At 43.0% G+C, this 25,357-nt stretch overlaps 1 protein-coding gene across 1 annotated transcript in view; it reads right to left on the reverse strand.

The window, feature by feature from the left end:
• Nucleotides 1–25,357, reverse strand: part of LOC128687391 (uncharacterized) — a 300,674-nt gene that overhangs the window by 192,886 nt on the left and 82,431 nt on the right. The gene's annotated exons all lie outside the window — the stretch shown is intronic.

Genomic DNA, 25,357 nt, shown 5'->3' on the forward strand with positions numbered 1-25,357 from the left:
CCCTATAACCCTTCCTTTCCCCCCCATCACTCTCCCTCTCCTCTCCTCTCTCTTCCTCTCTCTCTCTCTCTCTCTCTCTCTCTCTCTCTCTCTCTCTCTCTCTCTCTCTCTCTCCCTCTCTCTCTCTCTCTCTCTCTCTCTCTCTCTCTCTTTCTCTCTCCCCCTTTCTCTCATCCTCTCTCTCTTCCTCTCTCTCTTCCTCTCTCTCTTCCTCTCACTCTTTCTCTCTTCCTCTCTCTCTCCCTCTCCCTCTCTCTCTTCCTCTCTTACTCTCTCTCTTCCTCTTCTTTTATCTCTCTCTCTCTTCCCTTGTCACTCCCCCCTCTCTCTCTTACCTTTTCCCTCTCTCTCACTTTCTCCCCTTTTTCCCTTTCCCCTCCTTCTAGGCTCCCCTTCTCTCTCTCCCTATCTCTCACTCTCTCCCCTTTTTCTTTTTCTTTTTCTCTCTCTCTTTCACTAAAAAAAAAAATGGTTGGGACTCGCAGGAATCAGGGATCAGATGACAATGGTACTGGTAGGGAGGAATGGATGGAGGAACAGTGGAAAATGATAGAGCAAGAATGGGAGAGAAAATTAGGAGAGCTTTCTGAAAAAATGGAGAAAGAGCTCTCTGTGAAATGGGAAAAGAGGTTGGAGAAGGAGACGAAGAATTGGGAGGCACAAGTCGAAACTGCAGTAGCCAGGGTAAAGGTCCTAGAATTTGTGGTAAACAGGCTGAAGCAAGTCTCAGGGGTAGTGACCAGAGAAGACACACCATACGAAGATGAGAGGCTGAACAGGAAGGAAGGAGATATGAATTATGCTAAGGTCATATCAGCCTGCAAAGAAGGGCCAGGGAGTGGAAGGGAAGAGCAGATGGGTGCAGATGGAGAGGGAGATAGGTCGAATGCTGAGGCACAACCATGCTACCAAGAGCCACTGGAAAAATCAAGGGAGAAAATGACCACATACAGACAGGAACCAGAGTCACAGAGGGAGAGGCAATGGGAGAAGGAAAGGGCAAAATCAGTGATTATCCATGGGCTTCGGGAGAGAGAGGAAAGGACACACACTGAAAGACGGCAGGAAGAAAGAAAGGAGATTGAGAAAATCATCAAGGAAATAGGGGGAGAAGAGATGGATGAGATTGTAAATTTTCAGAGAATAGGGGGGTACTTGAGGGGGAGAAACCGACCGATCAAGCTGATTCTCAGGACAGAAACAGTGCGGAACAGGATCCTCCAAGAAAAACCACGGTTGAAAAGCTCGGAAGAGTACAAGAAGGTGTTCTTAGACAGAGACAGAACACAAACAGAGAGACGGCAGCTGAGGGAGAGGACAAAAAAGCGAATGGAGCTAGGAAAGGAGACAAGGATGAGATTGTAAATTTTCAGAGAATAGGGGGGTACTTGAGGGGGAGAAACCGACCGATCAAGCTGATTCTCAGGACAGAAACAGTGCGGAACAGGATCCTCCAAGAGAAACCACGGTTGAAAAGCTCGGAAGAGTACAAGAAGGTGTTCCTAGACAGAGACAGAACACAAACAGAGAGACGGCAGCTGAGGGAGAGGACAAAAAAGCGAAAGGAGCTAGGAAAGGAGACAAGGATGGAACCAGCAGAGGTCAGTCAGAGCAGAACAGAGCAGCAAGGGCAAGCACGCACACAACTATCCTCAGAACCCCACGACCTATCACACCATCCCAACACACAATACAATCCATATCCACAGCTTCCACCCAACCCCCAACCATAGAATCCCACAGTATGCTACCAGGTCTCCCACCCCCACAGGCCCCCCAAACCACAGTGTTGGAAAGGAAACTGAAGGTATGGTACACAAATGCTGATGGAATAACAAACAAGTGGGAGGAGTGGCACGAAAGAGTCAAAGAGGCATAACAAGACATCATAGCGATCACAGAAACCAAGCTTACAGGTATGATAACAGATGCCATCTTTCCAGCAGGATACCAGATCCTGAGAAAAGACAGAAGGAACAGGGGGGGTGGAAGAGTGGCATTGCTGATCAAACACCAATGTAATTTTGATGAGCTGGAGAGAGGAGACAGCGGAGAACAAAGTGATTACATAGTGGGAACGCTTCACTCTGGTGGTCCCAAGGTGATAATTGCAGTGATGTATAACCCACCACAGAACAGCAGGAGGCCAAGGCAAGAGTATGACGAGAGCAATAGAGCGATGGTTGACACACTGGCTGTGGCGAGAAGAGCTCATGCATGCAGGGCAAAGCTCCTGATCATGGGCAACTTTAACCACAAGGAGATCGAATGGGAGAACTTGGAGCCGCATGGGGGCCAAGATACATGGAGGGCTAAAATGATGGAGGTGGTACTGGAAAACTTCATGTACCAACACGTAAGGGACACTACAAGAGAGAGAGGAGAGGATGAACCAGCAAGACTGGACTTAGTATTCACCTTGAGTAGTGCAGATATTGAGGACATCACATATGAAAGACCCCTTGGGGCCAGCGATCATGTGGTTTTGAGCTTCGAATACACAGTAGAGCTACAAGTGGAGGGGGAAGCAGGAAGGCCAGGACAAATGAAACCAAACTACAGGAAAGGGGACTACACAGGAATGAGGAACTTCCTGAATGAGGTTCAGTGGGACAGAGAACTGGCAGGGAAGCCAGTTAATGAGATGATGGAATATGTAGCAACAATGTGCAAGGAGGCTGAGGAGAGGTTCGTACCCAAGGGTAACAGGAATAATGGAAAAGCCAGGATGAGCCCATGGTTCACCCAAAGATGCAAGGAGGCAAAAACTAAGTGTGCTAGGGAATGGAAGAAATATAGAAGGCAAAGGACCCAGGAGAATAAGGAGAGCAGTCGTAGAGCCAGAAACGAATATGCACAGATAAGAAGGGAGGCCCAGCGTCAGTATGAAAACGACATAGCAGCAAAAGCCAAATCTGACCCGAAGCTGTTATACAGCCACATCAGGAAGAAAACAACCGTCAAGGACCAGGTCATCAGGCTAAGGAAGGAAGGAGGAGAGACAATAAGAAATGACCATGAAGTATGTGAGGAACTCAACAAGAGATTCAAAGAAGTGTTCACAGAGGAGACAGAAGGGGCTCCAGAAAGACGGAGAGGTGGGGTACACCACCATGTGCTGGACACAGTACACACAACCGAGGAAGAAGTGAAGAGGTTTCTGAGTGAGCTAGATACCTCAAAGGCAATGGGGCCAGATAACATCTCTCCATGGGTCCTGAGAGAGGGAGCAGAGGCGCTATGTGTACCCCTAACAACAATATTCAATACATCTATCAAAACAGGGAGATTGCCTGAGGCATGGAAGACAGCAAATGTGGTCCCAATCTTTAAAAAAGGAGACAGACATGAAGCACTAAACTACAGACCAGTGTCACTGACATGTATAGCATGCAAAATCATGGAAAAGATTGTCAGGAGAAGAATGGTGGAACATCTAGAAAGGAATGATCTCATCACCAGCAGCTAACACGGTTTCAGAGACGGGAAATCCTGTGTCACAAACCTACTGGAGTTCTATGACATGGTGACAGCAGTAAGACAAGAGAGAGAGGGGTGGGTGGATTGGATTTTCTTGGACTGCAAGAAGGCGTTTGACACAGTACCACACAAGAGATTAGTGCAAAAACTGGAGGACCAAGCAGGGATAACAGGGAAGGCACTGCAATGGATCAGGGAATACTTGTCAGGAAGACAGCAGCGAGTAATGGTACGTGGCGAGGAGTCAGAGTGGGCACCTGTGACCAGCGGGGTCCCACAGAGGTCAGTCCTAGGACCAGTGTTGTTTCTGGTATTTGTGAACGACATGACGGAAGGAATAAACTCCGAGGTGTCCCTGTTTGCAGATGACGTGAAGTTGATGAGAAGAGTTCATTCGATCGAAGACCAGGCAGAAATACAAAGGGATCTGGACAGGCTGCAGACCTGGTCCAGCAACTGGCTCCTGGAGTTCAACCCCACCAAGTGCAAAGTCATGAGGATTGGGGAAGGGCAAAGAAGACCGCAGACGGAGTACAGTCTAGGGGGCCAGAGACTACAAACATCACTCAAGGAAAAAGATCTTGGGGTGAGTATAACACCAGGCACATCTCCTGAAGCGCACATCAACCAAATAACTGCCGCAGCATATGGGCGCCTGGCAAACCTCAGAACAGCATTCCGACATCTTAATAAGGAATCGTTCAGGACCCTGTACACCGTGTACGTTAGGCCCATATTGGAGTATGTGGCACCAGTTTGGAACCCACACCTAGCCAAGCATGTAAAGAAACTAGAGAAAGTGCAAAGGTTTGCAACAAGACTAGTCCCAGAGTTAAGAGGTATGTCCTATGAGGAGAGGTTAAGGGAAATCAACCTGAAGACACTGGAGGACAGGAGAGATAGGGGGGACATGATAACGACTTACAAAATACTGAGAGGAATTGACAAGGTGGACAAAGACAGGATGTTCCAGAGACTGGACACAGCAACACGGGGACACAGTTGGAAGCTGAAGACACAGATGAATCAAAGGGATGTTAGGAAGTATTTCTTCAGCCACAGAGTAGTCAGGAAGTGGAATAGTTTGGGAAGCGATGTAGTGGAGGCAGGATCCATACATAGCTTTAAGCAGAGGTACGATAAAGCTCATGGTTCAGGGAGAGTGACCTAGTAGCGACCAGTGAAGAGGCGGGGCCAGGAGCTTGGACTCGACCCCTGCAACCTCAACTAGGTGAGTACAACTAGGTGAGTACACATACACACACACACTCTCTCTCTCTCTCTCACACACACACACACACACACACACACACACACACACACACACACTCTCTCTCTCACACACACACACACACACACACACACACACACACACACACACACACACACACACACACACACACACACACACACACACACACACACACTCACACACACAGACACTCTCACACACACAGACACACACACACACACACACACACACACACACACACACACACACACACACACACACACACACACACACACACACACACACACACACACACACACACACACACACACACACACACACACACACACACACAGACACTCTCACACACACAGACACACACACACACACACACACACACACACACACACACACACACACACACATTATCCGTGCTGCATGTTACATTAATAGGCTCATTTAAGTTTTACTTACATCGGTACAGTTGTTATAATTGGTCTTTTAGAGAGAGTAATTTGAACTTTCATTTTTACCTGAATGGTGTCCTATCTCTCTCTCTCTCTCTCTCTCTCCTATATCTTCTTTCCCATCCCCCTCTCCTTCACTGACTCTCTATCTCTCTCTACAAAGTGCAAAAGGGTTGTAGAGAATAGCGCAAGATAGGCCGCTAAAGAGGGTGTATAAATCACAGGTAGATACAAGAGGTGCCGGGGCCCTCCAGAGGAAGCCTTGAAAGGAGAGTGTGAAGGATTAAGGATTAAGGATTTTGTTTCTTTGCATAGTTTGAGTGGCTAAGAACAAACAAAGCCATTATCATGCCGGGGCATTTCGGGTAAGAGGAGGTCCTCAGAGTCATCAGCTGGAGCATCAAGGTAACGTGTGAGTGAAACAGACTGCAGCCAAGACGAATCATCTAGGTATGACGTGCTGGTGGCGTGTCGTCAAGGGACTCGGAACATTCCGGCTAGTTGAACTTCGAGTTTTGAAGCTTGGAAATTAGTGTCTGCCTCGAGAAGCGTTCCAGGGGATATCAACACTCCTGAGGATTTACCAGTGGCCCTAGCTGCCAGATGTAAGTCGCCCGTTTATGCTGTATTTTTGGTTAATTATATGCGATTTTAAGTCAGTTTACGTTAACTTGACTTAATATTCACCCTCTTTAGGCTATCCTATGGTGGTTACTGGAACTGTTATCCAGTTCCTTTATTTTTTTCTTTATCCAAGACTTTGCTTCATAACTTGAGAACACCTCTCTTGATCGGCTTCAAACTTTCAACGATGGTGTACCATAATAAGAGGAAGACTTGTATTTCTGTTATCCTGTGTAGGTGCTATTTTGTCAATTTTATAGACTAAAATGTGATATAGATTTATATGGATAACTAAAGAAAGCCTCTTCTGCTCAGTTTCAAATTTTCCAGGTTGATGTTTCTTAATTTAAAAATGTTTTTACATTGTTACTGCAATATTTTGCTAAATCCTGTGATTTATTTTTGCATTGTGCAATAACTTAACAATGCCTTTTCTGAAGGGCTTCCAAATCTAAACGCTGTTACATCAAACCCCACTAAAACATTTAGTACAGTTTTAGGCTTTGTTGGGTTTATTTTGCCAATTTACGAACATAAAAATTATACAAAAAAAAAAGGATTAGCTTCCATGCGATAACTGGAGGATATATTTTGATCAGCCTGAAATTTCCAGCTCTGATGTATTTTCATATAATGAAAATCTTGTTTTGTTATTCGACTTGAAGTTCCAATTTTTCAGTTTTTTTTTTTTTTTTAAATAATGTGGTTTTTACCTATTTGGGATTACCTATCTGTAACTATCTATCTTGAGTGCGTATTTGTGACTGCGTGTTTGTCGCTGCAGAAGCAGAGCCGTGCTCGTGGTTAATTACCCGTTGTCAAAGGCACTTGTCGATAGATACTTGATCAACTCTTAAATATATACGTGGTGTGGTGTTGTGTGTGAATGTGTGTGTGTGTGTGTGTGTGTGTGTGTGTGTGTGTGTGTGTGTGTGTGTGTGTGTGTGTGTGTGTGTGTGTGTACTCACCTAGTTGTGGTTGCGGGGGCTGATTCACAGCTCCTGGCCCAGCCTCTTCACCTGGCCGCTACCCGGCCACTCTTCCCCCTCCGTGAGCTTTATAGTACCTCTTCTTAAAGCCATGTATGGATCCTGCCCCCACTACATCACTACCCAGGCTATTCCACTTCCTGACAATTCCGTGACTGAAGAAATACTTCCTGACATCCCTGTGGTTCATTTGAGTCTTCAGCTTCCAACTGTGGCCCCTCGTTGCTGTGTCCCATCTGTGTGTGTGTGTGTGTGTGTGTGTGTGTGTGTGTGTGTGTGTGTGTGTGTGTGTGTGTGTGTGTGTGTGTGTGTGTCGCTCAAACTTTCCGTGTGACTGTCAGGTCACTAACTGAATGTCAATGAGCTATAACAAAAGAATGATAAATGCCTCTTCTAAGGACATGTCTCCACCAGAAATTTTAAATTCTAATGTGGAAAAATAATTAAGTTTCATTCATAAGATAACATGTTTGAAAATTCTGTTTCTTTCTCCCCTGTTTAACGATGTTTTCTTTCTCTTTTGAATCAATAGTTTTTTGCATGACCAAAAATTTTGTACATCTTCTGCATCTTTTTGTATGAGTATCTTTTTGTATGTGTTTTTTAAAGTATATATATGTGGATCATTTGTGTATTTTTTGTATGTGCTTCACTTATGAATGTGTATCTTGCATTTGTATCCTTTGCATGTGTTTGTATTTCCATCCGTTTGTGCCTGCATCTGTTGTTGTAGGTGGGTTGAGGGATGTTGTATAATATTGCACTGAGGTACATGGGATCGACAGTTAGTGGATTACTTGGGAGTCCACACTGAGGCTAGATGTTCAGACCTTCCTGTTTTTGTATAGAATTCGAACTATCACGTATTATTTAGACTTTTGAGGTAAAGATGGTAAAGCAGAAGGCTCTCTCCCCACTCTCCACTCCCTCCAGCCGCTGCCGTCATGAAAAGAGGGAAAATAGAAAGGCAAATAAGAAATGCAATATTGGGAAAACGGTATGGATTTATAGGAGAAATGGAATCGGGTGGAAGATATGGGCTACAACTACCTCTACTTAATTAGTATTGCTCGTTTCGTAACCCATTCGTGTTACTCCACTGCCACTTAGGGTTGTGCGCACCATTGATTCAACGTCTAGTCACTGATAGTTGTGCTTCTGGATATTACGGTGCAGCAGAATGCGCACCATTGTTGTGATCACTTCTATCACTATTACTATTGTTAAGGTGGTTGGATCGTTGTGAACTGATCTCCCAGATGTAGATGTTGAACAAACATCAAGAATCCGTTGATTCAGTTTTTCCAGCGTAAAATCTAGTTAAACCTTATACTTGCAAAGTGCTTCTCCGGCTGGTTTTTAAACAGCCTTCGGGCTTACACTTTCAGAAGCTAATTAGTTTCATTCTGCTGTGATTCTGTTTGCAAAAAAAAAAAGCAAGAAAAAAAAACGTATGTTCATGGTGCATCTTCCACTAACGCTAACGCGACGGTCTGGAGTTTTGAGACTCTCTAACCGCGGGTTCAATCCCGCCCGTGGTATGGTTTGTTTGCAATCGTGTCATTACGATTTCGTGAGTCATAGATTTCAAATAGTTCTTCGCCTATGTGTATGTCTTGTCCCTAATGTTTGTCTCCATTGACTTACCTAGAACTGATGTTTATCTGATGGACGATGGTTGACGGCACAAGTGTTGCTCCCTTTTTAAACATTCCCTAGTTTTCCTGTCCACTGGGACCTTATCATTTTCTAATGATTTGTTAAATGTTTCCGTTGGTGGTTGGTATAGTCTTTCATAATTCTGACACTTATTTCATCCGGTCTGCTTGATTGGTTAATATTCAGTTTTTCCAAGAATTTATGCTGTTGTTTTTAATATGCCAAGTATTATAACGTCAAGACTACTAATTTCGCTCACATTTAGTTTGCCTGGGAATTTTAGTGTGTTGTATGGCTGCTATATTTAAGTTGTTCGTTACTCTTACTCTTTTGCAATTTAAGTCTTTTCGTTTCTTCTACTTTTGTTGTTCCCCTAACATATTTGAAGACCTACTGGCTTACCATTGACGTTTTGTGCAAATCGCCTTCAAAATACCTTTTCAACTTTTCCAATGTTACTCTTTCTTAATCTCCGTAAGAATATGAGGTCTTCGAGGTTACTAGTTGGATACAGGTAGGAGAATTGAACCTGCCTCCCATGGGCCAGTAGGCCTGCTGCAGTGTTCCTCCTTTCTTATGTTCTTATACACGAGACGTGCATAAGATGCATCGCATGCTACACATGTACAACGCAGCGTATGAGAACTGTATGTTTCTCACGCATGCGTATTTCTAGATGCATGCGTACGCGAGATTCATGCGTATGTGAGACGCATTCATATATAACGCACGTGTATGTGAGATATGCGTATGAGTCCAGAAAGATATAAAACGTCGTTTACCGTATGTTAATCATCGTTTAACGCATGTTAAACGTATGTTAAACGATGTTTCATCAATATTTATTAACGTGGTAACCCACGTTCAAGTCTGATGGTTGCTTCCTGCATCGTTGAACTTAAGGTCACAGGTCGCAGATCAAAGCGTTTTGCACAGGCAACGTTTCGCCCTGTGTAGAGTTTTATCACGTCTTGACCTTATGAAGCTTTTGTCACTGTATCCCTCATTGAACGTATTGGTGCATGCTGATATTTGTGTTACATTATTACTGGTGCACGTTATTACTGGTGCACGTTATTACTGGTGCACGTTATTATTGGTGCGCGTTATTATTGGTGCACGTTATTATTGGTGCACGTTATTATTGGTGTTACATTATTACTGGTGCACGTTATTATTGGTGCACATATCACTGGTGCACGTTATTACTGGTGCACGTTATTACTGGTGCACATTATTATTGGTGCACGTTATTATTGGCGCACAGTATTATTAGTGCACGTTATTATTCGTGCACGTTATTATAGGTGCAAGTTATTACTGGTGCACATAAATATTGGTGCAAATTATAATTGATGCACAAAACAGTTGGCGCACATTAATGTTGGCGCTGATTAATGTTGTTTTGGTTAGCTTTCATTTCATAATATTAAGTTTGTCATTAAGCAATTAGCGAACAAAACAATTTAGAAACACCGACAACAGTCCTCAAGACGGACACGGCAACGGATCTACTACTAAACTTTAAGCTTGAGGGGCCCTTAATCCCGGAGGGGCAACAGAAACTACTTTAGTCCACATTGCTTAAAAATTTTGGGTCTAACGTATGAGAAATTTTCTTTTTAATATTATAATATAGTAGTAATTGAGTACAAAATAATAGTTAACATGGAAATTAGTGTATCACGTAGGCTAGCAATTGTTGCTTACGAAGGGGCCCCGTAACAGTTCAAGCTTCAGGGGCCCAAAAATGTAAGTCGGCCACTGAAGACGATGATAGGCTTGAAGAGTGAACGAACGTCAGTGGCCTTTTTGAAAAGCCATTACGGCGTTATTTACATTGTGGTAAAGACAACATTGCGTCATTTACACTATAACAACGTCATAACTACACTTTAAGATAATTTGCAAGAGATGCACGTACACAGCAGCGTTCTCTGGGGTGATATACACCACAATATATGAACAATCACATGAATATACACAATGTAATAAGTACGAAATATTGACGAAGTATAAGTGGCACTCTTTGAGAACCTGGACAAACACCAGCTCTCACACTTTCAAGCACATATCCACACACCAGTCCAGCTACGCACCAAACAGCCACACACCAAGCCACTCACACCCACACACCCATTCATTCCTGCCTTCGCTCTGAAAAAAAAAAAAAAGCGAAGGCGACAAAGACGAACACGCACCAATACCGCGGGCAAGATACTGAAAGATACCAAGCTGTAATTGTGTGATGCTGACGACTCCATATTCCATGCTGCAGGTTGTTCAGGGCTACCTCGCCTTTGCTGCAGGTTGTTCAGGGCTACCTCGCCTCTCTGCTGTAGGTTGTTCAGGACTACCTCGCCTCTCTGTTGCAGGTTGTTCAGGGCTACCTCGCCTCTCTGCTGTAGGTTGTTCAGGGCTACCTCGCTCCTCTGCTGTAGGTTGTTCAGTGCTACCTCGCCCCTCTGCTGCAGGCTGTTCAGGGCTATCTCGCCCCTCTGCTGCAGGCTGTTCAGGGCTACTTTGCCTCTCTGTTGCAGGTTGTTCAGGGCTATCTCGCCTCTCTGCTGTAGGTTGTTCAGGGCTACCTCGCCTCTCTGTTACAGGTTGTTAAGAGGCTATCGCGCCTCTTTCCTGCAGGTTGTTCAGGGCTACCTAGCCTCTCTGCTGTAGGTTGCTCAGGGCTACCTCGCCTCTCCGCTTTAGGTTGTTCAGGACTATCTCTCCTTTCTGCTGCAGGTTGTTCAGAACTACCTCGTTCCAGCTGCCATACACTCCAAGGTTATTACTGGGGGATCGACCGTAAGGCAATTTTCAAAGTGAGTTCTTGTTGCTCGTGTCGACAATTCACCATAATGACTCGTGGAAAACGTTCGTCCATCGACTATGTTCTCCCGACAACAACACTGTTCCATCGATAACGCTCGCACGTTAATAACGTTTACCCTGCTGACAACGTTTGCCAGTGGGAAGCCTTCGCGTGCCGGCTAGGATTGGCTACTTGCACGGCTGTTGCTATTCAGATATTCGCTAGTAATTGTCTCCGAATTCTGTGAGTATCTTTCCTGGGACCACTGGTGTAAACATTATGATTTTTAATCCCTATCGCTCAACAACAGTGTCTTCGGCTCATCCCGTACCCCAGCTCGAGCCTCTGGCAAGAGACGTGCAGACGTTTTCTAATACCTGTAGCCTCCTGTTCACCTAATAGTGAATAGATAACTGGACATTGGCCTGTTGTGGGTGGAATACTGGGAGTGGTTGTCTACCTTAGGTAGTGCCGAGCTCTGAAATTGGCTGAGATTTGAAAAATTATCTCTTAGCCCGTAAATGAACTTGGGTGAGCTAAAGCTCTTTGTCTGGAAATGAGCTGAGGTAAAGTAAAAGGACACAAGTGCAACTAATGTGACATCTATTGTGGCAACGTTTCGCTCTCTATGAGCTTCATCAAGCCATTACAAACAATACATGGACACAGAGGGTATATAAAGGCTCAGAGTGAGGTGCAATGCTAGTGAGGTACCATTTCGATGTTCACTAGTGGTAGTAGTAGTAGTGGTGACAAAAGTAATACAATATGGTAGAGCAGTTAATTCGTACATGAGTAAAAGGATATAAAAGCTATTACTTGGGTAACATAAAAATAGGTTGGACAAATATAGACTGGAAAGAGGCAGCTTGTTTCAGTGTTCACTCTCTGTAATGTGCTTTGTGTAGTATAACAGGAGAGACTATGTGATGGCAGGATTTACTGTTTTCAGGAGGATTCTTGCTAAGACTTCGGAGATGGTGAAGCTGCCGTTGTTTTGTTTAATTGTATTCGAAACAGCGATCAGTGCTGATTCGAGGCACTTGCGTCTGCGGAAATTAGTTTCTTTGATCACTAATTGGGCGTCTCTGAATTTCATGAGATGATTGGTGGAATTTCGGTGTTGCACACAGGCGTTGTTCAAGTTATCGTTCCTACATGCGTAAATGTGTTCATTGAGGCGGGTGTCGAGGTTTCTTGCTGTTTCACCTACGTAAATCTTGTCACAGCCTCCACAGGGTATAGTGTAAACTCCTGCATTGACTGGTTCGTGGTGCTTGGATTTTGTCCTGGTTAGATCCTTTACTGAAGTGCTAGAAGCGATGGCGACTCTGGTGTTAGCTTGTGAAAGTACTTTTGAGACGTTAAGTGTAACCTGGCTGTTGGGAAGAATTATAATTTTGTGGAAAAAGACACTTATGTACAGTTCAGGACATTTATTAAAGGAAACGTTTCGCCACGAGTGGCTTCTTCAGTCCTAATACAGAGAAAACTAAAAAAACATTTATATATATAGTGGCAGGAGTCAGGTGAGGTGACGCGTGGGTAGAGGTGGTAGTAGTAGTAGTAGTAGTAGTAGTAGTAGTAGTAGTAGTAGTAGTAGTAGTAGTAGTAGTAGTAGTAGTAGTAGTAGTAATGGAACTAAGGAGGTGAGGCAAGAGAGGGACCTGCTGGCATCAAGTAACACCAGTTCCCAGGATGGGTAATATCCTCTTGCTTAGTAATTTTGAAATACTGTAACTACCGGATTTTTGCTTTATAGTGTTACTGACAGAAATTAGTGCAGCTTCAATGCATTTTCTCCGTCTTAAGTCGTCTTCTTTAATAACTAGTTTAGCTTCATTGAATTTCATGAGGTGTCCAACATCGTCTCTATGTTGAGCACATGCGTTTTTGCGGTCATCATTTCTGCAAGCATTTTTGTGTTCCACTGAGAGGTCAGGTCCCTCTCAAATCCTACAGTTCTCACTTGAAAGGGTTGTCTAAGGCGTTTTCTGTACCAAGAGGCCAAGTGTTGCAGTGTCTGACAAGATGAACATCAAAATGGTATACAATACCGACAGGTTGGTAGGTAAGACACATAGGCAACAGTTAGGCAACTTTATTCCGAAACGTTTCGCCTACACAGTAGGCTTCTTCAGTCGAATACAGAAAGTAGGCAGGAACAGTAGAGATGTGAAGACGATGTAATCAGTCCATCACCCTTGAAGTCGTAGAATTTGAGGTTGTCAGTCCCTCGGCCTGGAGAAGTTCAGTTCCATAGTCAGGAACTATCTGAAGATCAAGCGACAGTGCGGAGACTTAAATACTCTCGGAAGGAGAGGTGCAGAGTAGTAGTGGTAGTAGTAGTAGTGAGAATGTAGCCACTGAGAGGTCAGGTCCCTCTCAAATCCTACAGTTCTCACTTGAAAGGGTTGTCTAAGGTGTTTTCTGTACCAAGAGGCCAAGTGTTGCAGTGTCTGACAAGATGAACATCAAAATGGTATACAATACTGACAGGTTGGTAAGTAAGACACATAGGTAAGACACATAGGCACCTCTCCTTCCGACAGTATTTAAGTCTCCGCACTGTCGCTTGATCTTCAGATAGTTCCTGACTATGGAACTGAACTTCTCCAGGCCGAGGGACTGACAACCTCAAATTCTACGACTTCATGGGTGATGGACTGATTACATCGTCTTCACATCTCTACTGTTCCTGCCTACTTTCTGTATTCGACTGAAGAAGCCTACTGTGTAGGCGAAACGTTTCGGAATAAAGTTGCCTAACTGTTGCCTATGTGTCTTACCTACCAACCTGTCGGTATTGTATACCATTTTGATGTTCATCTTGTCAGACACTGCAACACTTGGCCTCTTGGTACAGAAAACGCCTTAGACAACCCTTTCAAGTGAGAACTGTAGGATTTGAGAGGGACCTGACCTCTCAGTGGCTACATTCTCACTACTACTACTACCACTACTACTACTCTGCACCTCTCCTTCCGACAGTATTTAAGTCTCCGCACTGTCGCTTGATCTTCAGATAGTTCCTGACTATGGAACTGAACTTCTCCAGGCCGAGGGACTGACAACCTCAAATTCTACGACTTCAAGGGTGATGGACTGATTACATCGTCTTCACATCTCTACTGTTCCTGCCTACTTTCTGTATTCGACTGAAGAAGCCTACTTTGTAGGCGAAACGTTTCGGAATAAAGTTGCCTAACTGTTGTGATGAATGGTTTTGAAAACCGACAAGTTGAAGAATTGAGACACTTATGCAACACATGGGAATCTTTATTGAAGAAACGTTTCGCCACACAGTGACTTCATCAGTCCAATACAAAGTAGAAATTTGAGGTTGTCAGTCTTTGTACCAAGATTCCATGAAGTTGCAGTGTCAGACACTGCAACTTCATGGAATCTTGGTACAAAGACTTCAACGCTTGCCCTACCTTTGGACGACGACCTACTTACACTAGTGGCAGGTCCCACTGTGATCTCACCTCCTCCTGCTTCAACTCATCTCACCGCAGTATATAAGCCACCTCTCTGGCCCTATGCTGCACTTCCTACAAGAGTGATGGACTAAACACATCGATTCCAGGTTGAGGGACTGATTACCTCGAACTTCTACTATACTTACCAATTTCTACTTTGTATTGGACTGATGAAGCCACTGTATGGCGAAACGTTTCTTCAATAAAGATTCCCATGTGTTGCATAAGTGCCTAACTGTTGCCTATGTGTCTTACCTACCAAGCATTTTTGTGTTCTGCTATTCTAATGTCCAGAGTTCTGGCTGTTTCCCCTACATATACTTTGTCACACCTCCCACATGGTATAGTGTAGATTCCTGCACTTGTGCCAGAATCATGCTTGGGTTTTTGTATCAGGTTCCTAATAGTAGTTGAAGAGCTGGTAGATATTTTAGCCAGTTTTCTGTCAAACATTTTTGAAACATTAGTGGCAACGTTGCTGACCGGTAAAACGATGTAACTTGGAGGCTTTTCTTCAATTTGATAGGTGTTGGTCTTGCTGAGGATACGTGTCGCACGTTTCCTGCAGTCACGTATGAAGTGTAGGGGAAAGTGCAGTGAACTAAAAGAGTTGGTGATGTATGTACATTCTTCTTCGAGGAACTGTGGACTGGAAATTCTGTAGGCTCTCAGAAAGAAGCCAATAACTACCCCTCTTTTAGTTCCTGTGTCATGGTGAGAGAACATAAGAACATAAGAAAGAAGGAACACTGCAACAAGCCTACTGGCCTATTCGAGGCAGGTCCAATTCTCCTACCGGCTTAAGAAGAAATGTAGAAGATCGTTCTTGTAGGTAGGCTTCCGGTAGACTTTAAAAGAAAGTTTATTTTCCCCTGTGCGTAAGAGAACGTCGAGAAAAGGTAATTGGTTGTCCTTCTCTTCCTCTAGTGTAAATTTAATAGTAGATTCCAGAGTGTTGATGGTGTTGAGGATGCCCCGTACGTCAAGATTTTTGGGTACAATGACCAAAATATCATTTACGTACAGCATCCATGTAACTGAGCGAGGGATGTTACTGAGGATCCTTCTTCATTCCAGGTCCTCCATATATAAATTGGCAAGAACTGCACTAAGGGGGGATCCCATGGCTAGTCCGAAGAGTTGTTTATACATCTTGTCCTCAAACCTAAAACAGTTATAACGAACACAAAGTTCGACAAGGCTCACAAAATCTTGGCGGGGTACAGGTAACTCTGTATCATCTTTAATCACCCTGCGAAGAAGATCAATGGCTTGATCAACTGGGACATTGGTGAATAAGGCAGTCACGTCAAAACTTGCAAGCTTCTTATCACTCATGTCGAGATCCCTGATACGGTTAAGGAGGTCACCCGAATGCTTTAGATGAAGGGATCTCGACATGAGTGATAAGAAGCTTGCAAGTTTTGACGTGACTGCCTTATTCACCAATGTCCCAGTTGATCAAGCCATTGATCTTCTTCGCAGGGTGATTAAAGATGATACAGAGTTACCTGTACCCCGCCAAGATTTTGTGAGCCTTGTCGAACTTTGTGTTCGTTATAACTGTTTTAGGTTTGAGGACAAGAAGTACAAACAGCTCTTCGGACTAGCCATGGGATCCCCCCTTAGTGCAGTTCTTGCCAATTTATATATGGAGGACCTGGAATCAAGAAGGATCCTCAGTAACATCCCTCGCAGGCGTACCTTACATCGTCTCTGTTAGAGGCATTTCGATGCTCATTCAGGCGGACTGCAAGATCTCTGCCTGTCTCGCCTACATATTTCTTGGGACAGAACCCACAGGGGATAGTGTAGACGCCTGCTGTAGAAGTTAGAGGTGTGGGGCTGCGTTTCGTAGTGAGGTCTTTGATAGATGATGTGTTTATGGTGGAAACGTTGATGTTACTCATAGCAAGTGCCCGGCGAGTATTCGTGGCAACATCACCACATGGGAGTACTATGAACTGCTTAGGGGGCTGTTCCATGGGCGGTTTGTTGAGGATAGCTTGTGCCTTGAGTCTGCAATCCCGGATGAAGAAAGATGGGAACTGAAGACGTGTAAAGGCTTGTGTTATGTAAGTGCATTCTTCTTCTAGAAAACAAGGGCTGGAGATGCGAAGAGCTCTCAAGAAGAAGCCAGTGAGGACTCCTCTCTTAGTGCGGGTGTCTTGGTGTGAATAAAGTGTATAAGATCGTCCTTGTTGGTAGGTTTTCTATACACTTTGAAGAGAAGTTTGTCACTGTCATGAGATCTGCACAGTAGAACGTCGAGGAAAGGAAGTTTGCCATCATTTTCGAGTTCAAGTGTAAACTTTATAGATGGTTCAACTGCATTGAACTTGTTGAGAAGGGCCTAGATATTGAGACGTCTCGGATAGAAAACCAATACATCATCAACGTATCTAAGCCAGGTAGCACCGTTACCTGGCTTAGATACGTTGATGATGTATTGGTAACACCAGGTAACACCGTTACCTGGCTTAGATACGTTAATGATGTATAGGTAACACCAGGTAACACCGTTACCTGGCTTAGATACGTTGATGATGTATTGGTTTTCTATCCGAGACGTCTCAATATCCAGGCCCTTCTCAACAAGATCAATGCAGTTGAACCATCTATAAAGTTTACACTTGAACTCGAAAATGATGGCAAACTTCCTTTCCTCGACGTTCTACTGTGCAGATCTCCCGACAGTGACAAACTTCTCTTCAAAGTGTATAGAAAACCTACCAACAAGGACGATCTTATACACTTTTATTCACACCAAGACACCCGCACTAAGAGAGGAGACCTCATTGGCTTTTTCTTGAGAGCTCTTCGCATCTCCAGCCCTTGTTTTCTAGAAGAAGAATGCACTTGCATAACACAAGCCTTTACACGTCTTCAGTTCCCATCTTTCTTCATCCGGGATTGCAGACTCAAGGCACAAGCTATCCTCAACAAACCGCCCATGGAACAGCCCCCTAAGCAGTTCATAGTACTCCCATGTGGTGATGTTGCCACGAATACTCGCCGGGCACTTGCTATGAGTAACATCAACGTTTCCACCATAAACACATCATCTATCAAAGACCTCACTATGAAACGCAGCCCCACACCTCTAACTTCTACAGCAGGCGTCTACACTATCCCCTGTGGGTTCTGTCCCAAGAAATATGTAGGCGAGACAGGCAGAGATCTTGCAGTCCGCCTGAATGAGCATCGAAATGCCTCTAACAGAGACGATGTAAGGTACGCCTGTGTCCTCCACAGAGACTCCACGGGGCATTTGATGAACTGGAGTGAGGCACAACTCGTTCTCACCGAACCAGACCTCAGACGCCGACGGTGCCTAGAAGCCTCACTAATCGCCGTCACCGACACTATAGAACGCAACACTGGAAACTACAAAATCTCAAAAACATTGGCATACATGATACTTAAGCACCACTAACCCAACAACACAGGAGTCGATGGAAATAAATGGTATAAAATACCGACACAATGGAAATATATGTGTGGGCGAAACGTAGTCAATAAAGGATCACATTATACTGCATATGTGTTTATATTTCCAACACAGGAGTCACATGATTTCATCGTCTACCCGTCCTCATCATAAGTAGAGATTGTGCAAGAAAGGTATAAAATACCGACAATATGAAAGTTAAGACACATGTGCAACATCTGGATATCTTTATTGTAGACGTTTCGCCATCCAGTGGCTTTATCAATACAGATTCTAGGACATAATAGGAAGACAGTAGAACTATATACAAAAGATGAGGTAATCAGTCCCTCAGCCTTGGAGTAAGTGTTCACAGCATCGTGGTGGAGAAGAATCTGGAGCATAGGCAAGAAGACTGGCGGTTATATAGGCGTCAGTGGATAAGGACGGGCAGCAGACGAGGGCATAGTCACTGGTAGGCGGGATTCCCCAATGGAAGTAGGTCCTTCCCAAAGAGATGGGTTAGTTGCAGCAGCCGTGAAGAAGGTCTTGTAGATGTCCTCTGAACCAAGATTCCATGATGTTGCAGTGTCTGACAAGTTGTGCAAGAAAGGTATAAAATACCGACAATATGAAAGTTAAGACACATGTGCAACATCTGGATATCTTTATTGTAGACGTTTCGCCATCCAGTGGCTTTATCAATACAGATTCTAGGACATAATAGGAAGACAGTAGAACTGAGGGACTGATTACCTCATCTTTTGTATATAGTTCTACTGTCTTCCTATTATGTCCTAGAATCTGTATTGATAAAGCCACTGGATGGCGAAACGTCTACAATAAAGATATCCAGATGTTGCATATGTGTCTTAACTTTCATAAGTAGAGATTGTTTTGATAAGGACCATTCTTATGTTCTTATGTTCTTATGACATTCCTCAGGTCACGTGCGTCACACCTCACTCTCCGCCTATATATATAATGTCTTTCTTGCAGTCTTTGATGAAAAAAGAAGGAAACCCACCAATAAAAATGATCTCACACACTTCTATTCCAGTCAAGATACCAAGACCAAAAGAGGCATCATCATCGGGTTTTTCCTAAGAGCATACCGAATTTGTAGTCCTGAGTTTCTTGACGAGGAATGTACATACATTCACCAAACATTCACTGAGTTACATTTTCCTTCTTTTTTCATCAAAGACTGCAAGAAAAGAGCTCTTCAGATCATTAATTCTCCACGCACCAACACCACTCCCAACAAAGTTATAATTCTTCCCAACAGCCAGGTTGCACTGAACGTTTCTAAAGTACTTTCACAAGCTAACACCAGAGTCGCCATCGCTTCTAGCACTTCAATAAAGGATCTAACCAGGACAAAATCCAAGCACCACGAACCAGTCAATGCAGGAGTTTACACTATACCCTGTTGAGGCTGTGACAAGATTTACGTAGGTGAAACAGCAAGAAACCTTGACACCCGCCTCAATGAACACATTTACGCATGTAGGAACGATAACTTGAACAACGCCTGTGTACAACACCGAAATTCCACCAATCATCTCATGAAATTCAGAGACGCCCAATTAGTGATCAAAGAAACTAATTTCCGCAGACGCAAGTGCCTCGAATCAGCACTGATCGCTGTTTCGAATACAATTAAACAAAACAACGGCAGCTTCACCATCTCCGAAGTCTTAGCAAGAATCCTCCTGAAAACAGTAAATCCTGCCATCACATAGTCTCTCCTGTTATATTACACAAAGCACATTACAGAGAGTGAACACTGAAACAAGCTGCCTCTTTCCAGTCTATATTTGTCCAACCTATTTTTATGTTACCCAAGTAATAGCTTTTATATCCTTTTACTCATGTACGAATTAACTGCTCTACCATATTGTATTACTTTTGTCACTACTACTACTACTACTACTGCCACTAGTGAACATCGAAATGGTACCTCACTAGCATTGCACATCACTCTGAGCCTTTATATACCCTCTGTGTCCATGTATTGTTTGTAATGGCTTGATGAAGCTCATAGAGAGCGAAACGTTGCCACAATAAATGTCACATTAGTTGCACTTACACAAAGCACATTACAGAGAGTGAACACTGAAACAAGCTGCCTCTTTCCAGTCTATATTTGTCCAACCTATTTTTATGTTACCCAAGTAATAGCTTTTATATCCTTTTACTCATGTACGAATTAATTGCTCTCCCATATTGTATTACTTTTGTCACTACTACTACTACTACTACTACTACTACTACTACTACTACTACTACTACTACTACTACTACTACTACTACTACCACTAGTGAACATCGAAATGGTACCTCACTAGTATTGCACCTCACTCTGAGCCTTTATATACCCTCTGTGTCCATGTATTGTTTGTAATGGCTTGATAAAGCTCCTGGAGAGCGAAACGTTGCCACAATAAAATGTCACATTAGTTGCACTTGTGTCCTTTTACTTTACATATTGTCGGTAATTCTACCAACTTTATTATTTTCAAAGATGCTGGTAGCGGAGAATCCTCTTAATACAACATTTCGCCCAAGGCTGGGCTTAGGTGAAACCTTGTCTACCCAGCTCTTAGCCTGTACATAAGTTGAGGTTAACTAACAATGACTTACCCTAAAATTGAGCCGAGGTCGAATCATACCTCTTTGCCTTAACACTCAAGGGTGTCAAAAAAATAGACACACACACACAGGCTTATTCATGTACAAAACTTGAGTTAAATTCACCTTGGCAACACCTGACTTTGGTGGCGCTAATCGGCAGCTCGCGCCACTCCCGTAATTAGTACGTGGTATATTTAATGCTTTTCTCACTTGACTTTACGAGGAATTCACCACAAGTTATTTCACGAACTCTGGAGAGTCAGCGAAACTTTCTCCTCCTCCTCCTCCTTCTTACAGCGAAGAAGTATTGAAAGTCTTAAAAAAAAACGAGACTTAAAAGGTGGGATTTATTTTTTGATTTGTGAGATAAATAATATTTCATGATTGCAAATGGATACCGTGCTGGGTAATATTTTAGAATTGCAAACTGGTATCGTGCTGACATTTCATTGACGTTCAAAAGAAAGATTGGTACAAATCATCAAGATAATAAAAAGTAGGAAGATTACTGTAATCATTATTAGTAAATAAAATTGAAAGTCCTCTTAATGAAGACAGTTTGGTCAGTGAGTCTGAAGGCGGGTTCGCAAGGAGCCCTACACAAATTACTTTTCTTCTTAATATGTCGCGGCGAGAAAATGTAAATAAGACGGCGTTGTTTGTCTGGAGATTTATGAAGCCTCTGATAAAGTTTCAGACAAGAGGTGATTCTGAAAAGTGGCAGTACACTGCATTAGATGACAACTTATCTCTTGGTGAGAGATATAGTTGACAGATAAACAATAAATTTTGCATTATGGGACGAAATCGGAATGAGGAATGTTCAAGTGACGTTCAACGAAGGTCACTGTCTGATCCCATTTTCAGCTCACACTTCTGTATAATCTACTTCGATGGGAGAATGATTAAAAGCATTAATAACTTCGTTTGTCGACAGTATAGTAAACGTCCACTTGTCGGTTTTCTAAACTATTTATACAAAAAAGAACAAAGAAGGTTGATAAGTAAATTCTGGCCACATTAGAGACTTCTTGATGATTTCATTAAGTTTATGCTTTGGTCGGAAAAGTGGCAGATATAGTTCAAGGCTGATGCACAAAATGCCTTTAAAGGTATGGTTCATCCAGTTTAATTTAGACAAATGCAAAGTTCTAAACATTGGACAGGAAAATAACCATGCCACATTTAAACTAAATAATGTAGATCTTAATATTACTGATTACGAAAAGGATTTGGGAGTTCTGGTTAGCAGTAATCTAAAACCAAGACAACAGTACATAAGTGTTCTCAGTAAAGCTAACGGAATCCTTGGCTTCACATCAAAAAGCATAAATAATAGGAGTCCTCAGGTAGTTCTTCAACTTTATATATCCTTGGTTAGGCCTCATCTAGATTATGCTGCTCAGTTTTGGTCACCGTATTACAGAATGGATATAAATGCACTGGAAAACGTACAAAAGAGGATGACAAAGCTGATGAGAAATCTTCCCTATGAGGATAGACTGAGGGCCTTGAATTTGCACTCTCTAGAAAGGCGTAGAATTAAGGAGTATATGATTGAGGTGTATAAATGGAAGACAGGAATAAATATAGGGGATGTAAATAGCGTGCTAAATATATCAAGCCTAAACAGGACTCGCAGCAATGAGTTTAAGCTGGAAAAATTCAGATTCAGGAAAGATATAGGAAAGCACTGGTTTGGTAATAGAGTTGTGGATGAGTGGAACAAACTCCCGAATACAGTTACAGAGGCTAAAACTTTGTGTAGTTTTAAAAATAGGTCAGATCACTGACAGTGATAAGAATATGTGTGAAATTCTAAATACCTACTTCCTCTCAGTTTTCACCCAGGAAAATACTAGCGGTATTCCTGAAATAATAGATTATGTAGAACAGGATGATAATAAACTATGTACGATTGCGGTAACTAGTGACATGGTCCTCAGACAAATAGAGAAACTAAAAAAAATCTAACAAATCCCCAAGCCCTGATGAATTGTTTGCAAGGGTGTTAAAGGAATGTAAAGAGGAACTTAGTAGGCTTCTTCAGTCAAGTACAGAAAAGTTGATAGAAGCAGAAGATACTTGAAGACGATGTAATCAGTCCATCACCCTTCGTCTTCAAGTATCTTCTGCTTCTATCAACTTTTCTGTACTTGACTGAAGAAGCCTACTGTGTAGGCGAAACGTTTCATAATAAAGATACCTAACTGTTGCATATGTGTCTTACCTAACAACCTGTCGGTATTTTATACCATTTTAATGTTCAACATAAGAATGGAGGAACACTGTAGAAGGCCTACTGGCCCATGCGAGGCAGGTCTATCAAAACAACTCTACCTAAGTGATGAGGACGGTGGACGATGAAATCAGCGTGACTCTGTGTTGTTGGGTTGGTGCTGCTTAAGTATCATGTATGCCAATGTTTTTGAAATTTTGTATTTCCAGTGTTGCGTCTTCTACAGTGTCGGTGACGGCGATTAGTGAGGCTTCTAGGCACCGTCTATGTCTGAGGTCTGGCTCCGGTGGAGAACGAGTTGTGCCTCATCCTGTTCATCAAATGCCTGCGGAGCCTTGCAGATACATGCGCAGCCTGCATCGTCTTTGCTAGAGGCATTTCGATGCTCATTCAGGCGGACTGCAAGATCTCTGCCTCGTCTCGCTTACATATTTCTTGGGCAAGAACCCACAGGGATAGTGTAGACGCCCGCTGTAGAAGTTAGAGGTGTGGGGCTGTTTGCAGTGAGGTCTTTGATGTGTTTATGGTGGAAACGTTGACGTTACTCATAGCAAGTGCTCCGGCGAGTATTCGTGGCAACATCAGCCGCTACGGGAGTACTCATGAACTTCTACAGCAGGCGTCTACACTATCCCCCTGTGGGTTCTGGTCCCAAGAAATATAGGCGAGACAGGCAGAGATCTTGCAGTCCGCCTGAATGAGCATCGAAATGCCTCTAACAGAGACGATGTAAGGTGCACACGCCTAAACCTCCACAGAGACTCCACGGGGCCCACTCTGAGCCTTTATATACCTCTGTGTCCATGTATTGTTTGTAATGGCTTGATAAAGCTCCTGGAGAGCGAAACGTTGCCACAATAAATGTCACATTAGGTTGCACTTGTGTCCTTTCATTTAGCTCTCGGGGAGTTTGTTCCACTCATCCACAACTTATTAATAAAACCAGTGCTTTCCTATATCCTTCCTGAGCCTGATTTTTCCAATTTAAAACCATTGCTGCGAGTCCTGTCAATGTTAGATATTTTTAGCACGCTGTAAATATCTAACATAGACAGGACTCGAAGCATTACTGTTCTCCAGTTTCTGCACGTTAAACCGCGACCAAAATACAGTAATAGGCAATCTAGGTTAGGTTAAACCTAGCCTAATTCACGCAAATTTAGCCACCAATAACGCAGTTACATAAACGAGCGGCTTACGTCTGGCAGCGCTGAAGACACACCTGCCTATTAAATCGTCTGTAATTACACACTTGGACAGGTTGTTCACTGGGTCTGCGTGAACACTGGTCTGGTGTCTGCAGCGTAAGCAGGCAACGTTCCCAGCTGAGAAAATGGTCCGTGAAAAAGGTCGATTCATCAAGATTCTGCAGTGATGCTGGTGAATGGCTACGGGTCCAAGAAACTTGCGTTATTCGTTCTTGGATCAAACCAGATTATCTCCCATTCCCCAGATGCTGCAAGGTACCAGAGAGAATATAGCTTCATGATTATAATACAATAATAAAATAATAATAATAATAATAATAATAATAATAATAATAATAATAATAGTAATTAATAAAAATAATAATAAGAATAATAATAAGAATACTATTAATAATAATAATAATACAAGTGAGGCAAGCATTTACCACTTTTTTTGTTAGAAAAATTATAACGTATTGTTTTACAATTTATAGAACCTGTAACGTAATCTGAAAACTGGCATGCAAGTAATTTATTACGATGACAGAGGGTGATGTATAGAGGGTGAGGAAGGGATATTAAGAGAGAGAGAGAGAGAGAGAGAGAGAGAGAGAGAGAGAGAGAGAGAGAGAGAGAGAGAGAGAGAGAGAGAGAGATTGAGTTACTTAGGATTATAATGTTACTTAGTTGCTTATAACCATGGTCATACACAATGCCTAACACTCTGTCTGTGAGCATTTGATCCTTACACATGTGTAAAGACAGTATTATGTCTGCATTCTGAGCTTGAACGCGCTCGCGCGCGCGTGTGTGAGTGTGTGAGTGTGTGTGTGTGTGTGTGTGTGTGTGTGTGTGTGTGTGTTTAGATGTAGTATTTGTGTACTCATGTGATTATGAATGTATGCATTTACTTGAGTATTTGTGTCAAAAATTAACGTTCATTGATGTAGCTTAGCTCTGCCCAGCTTATCTTAGCTCAGCCTACATTTAGTGGTTCTTGTTTAATACAAGTAAATGCTGGTTGTCGCCAATCTAGCTCCATTATGTATTCTTAGGCACATAATGTGATTTTAAAATGTCGAGAGGCTATTACAACAATGAATCTGCATCGCTCCTTTACTGA

Source organism: Cherax quadricarinatus, chromosome 40, assembly GCF_038502225.1.
Source record: "Cherax quadricarinatus isolate ZL_2023a chromosome 40, ASM3850222v1, whole genome shotgun sequence".
Classification (NCBI taxonomy): Eukaryota; Metazoa; Arthropoda; class Malacostraca; order Decapoda; family Parastacidae; genus Cherax; species Cherax quadricarinatus.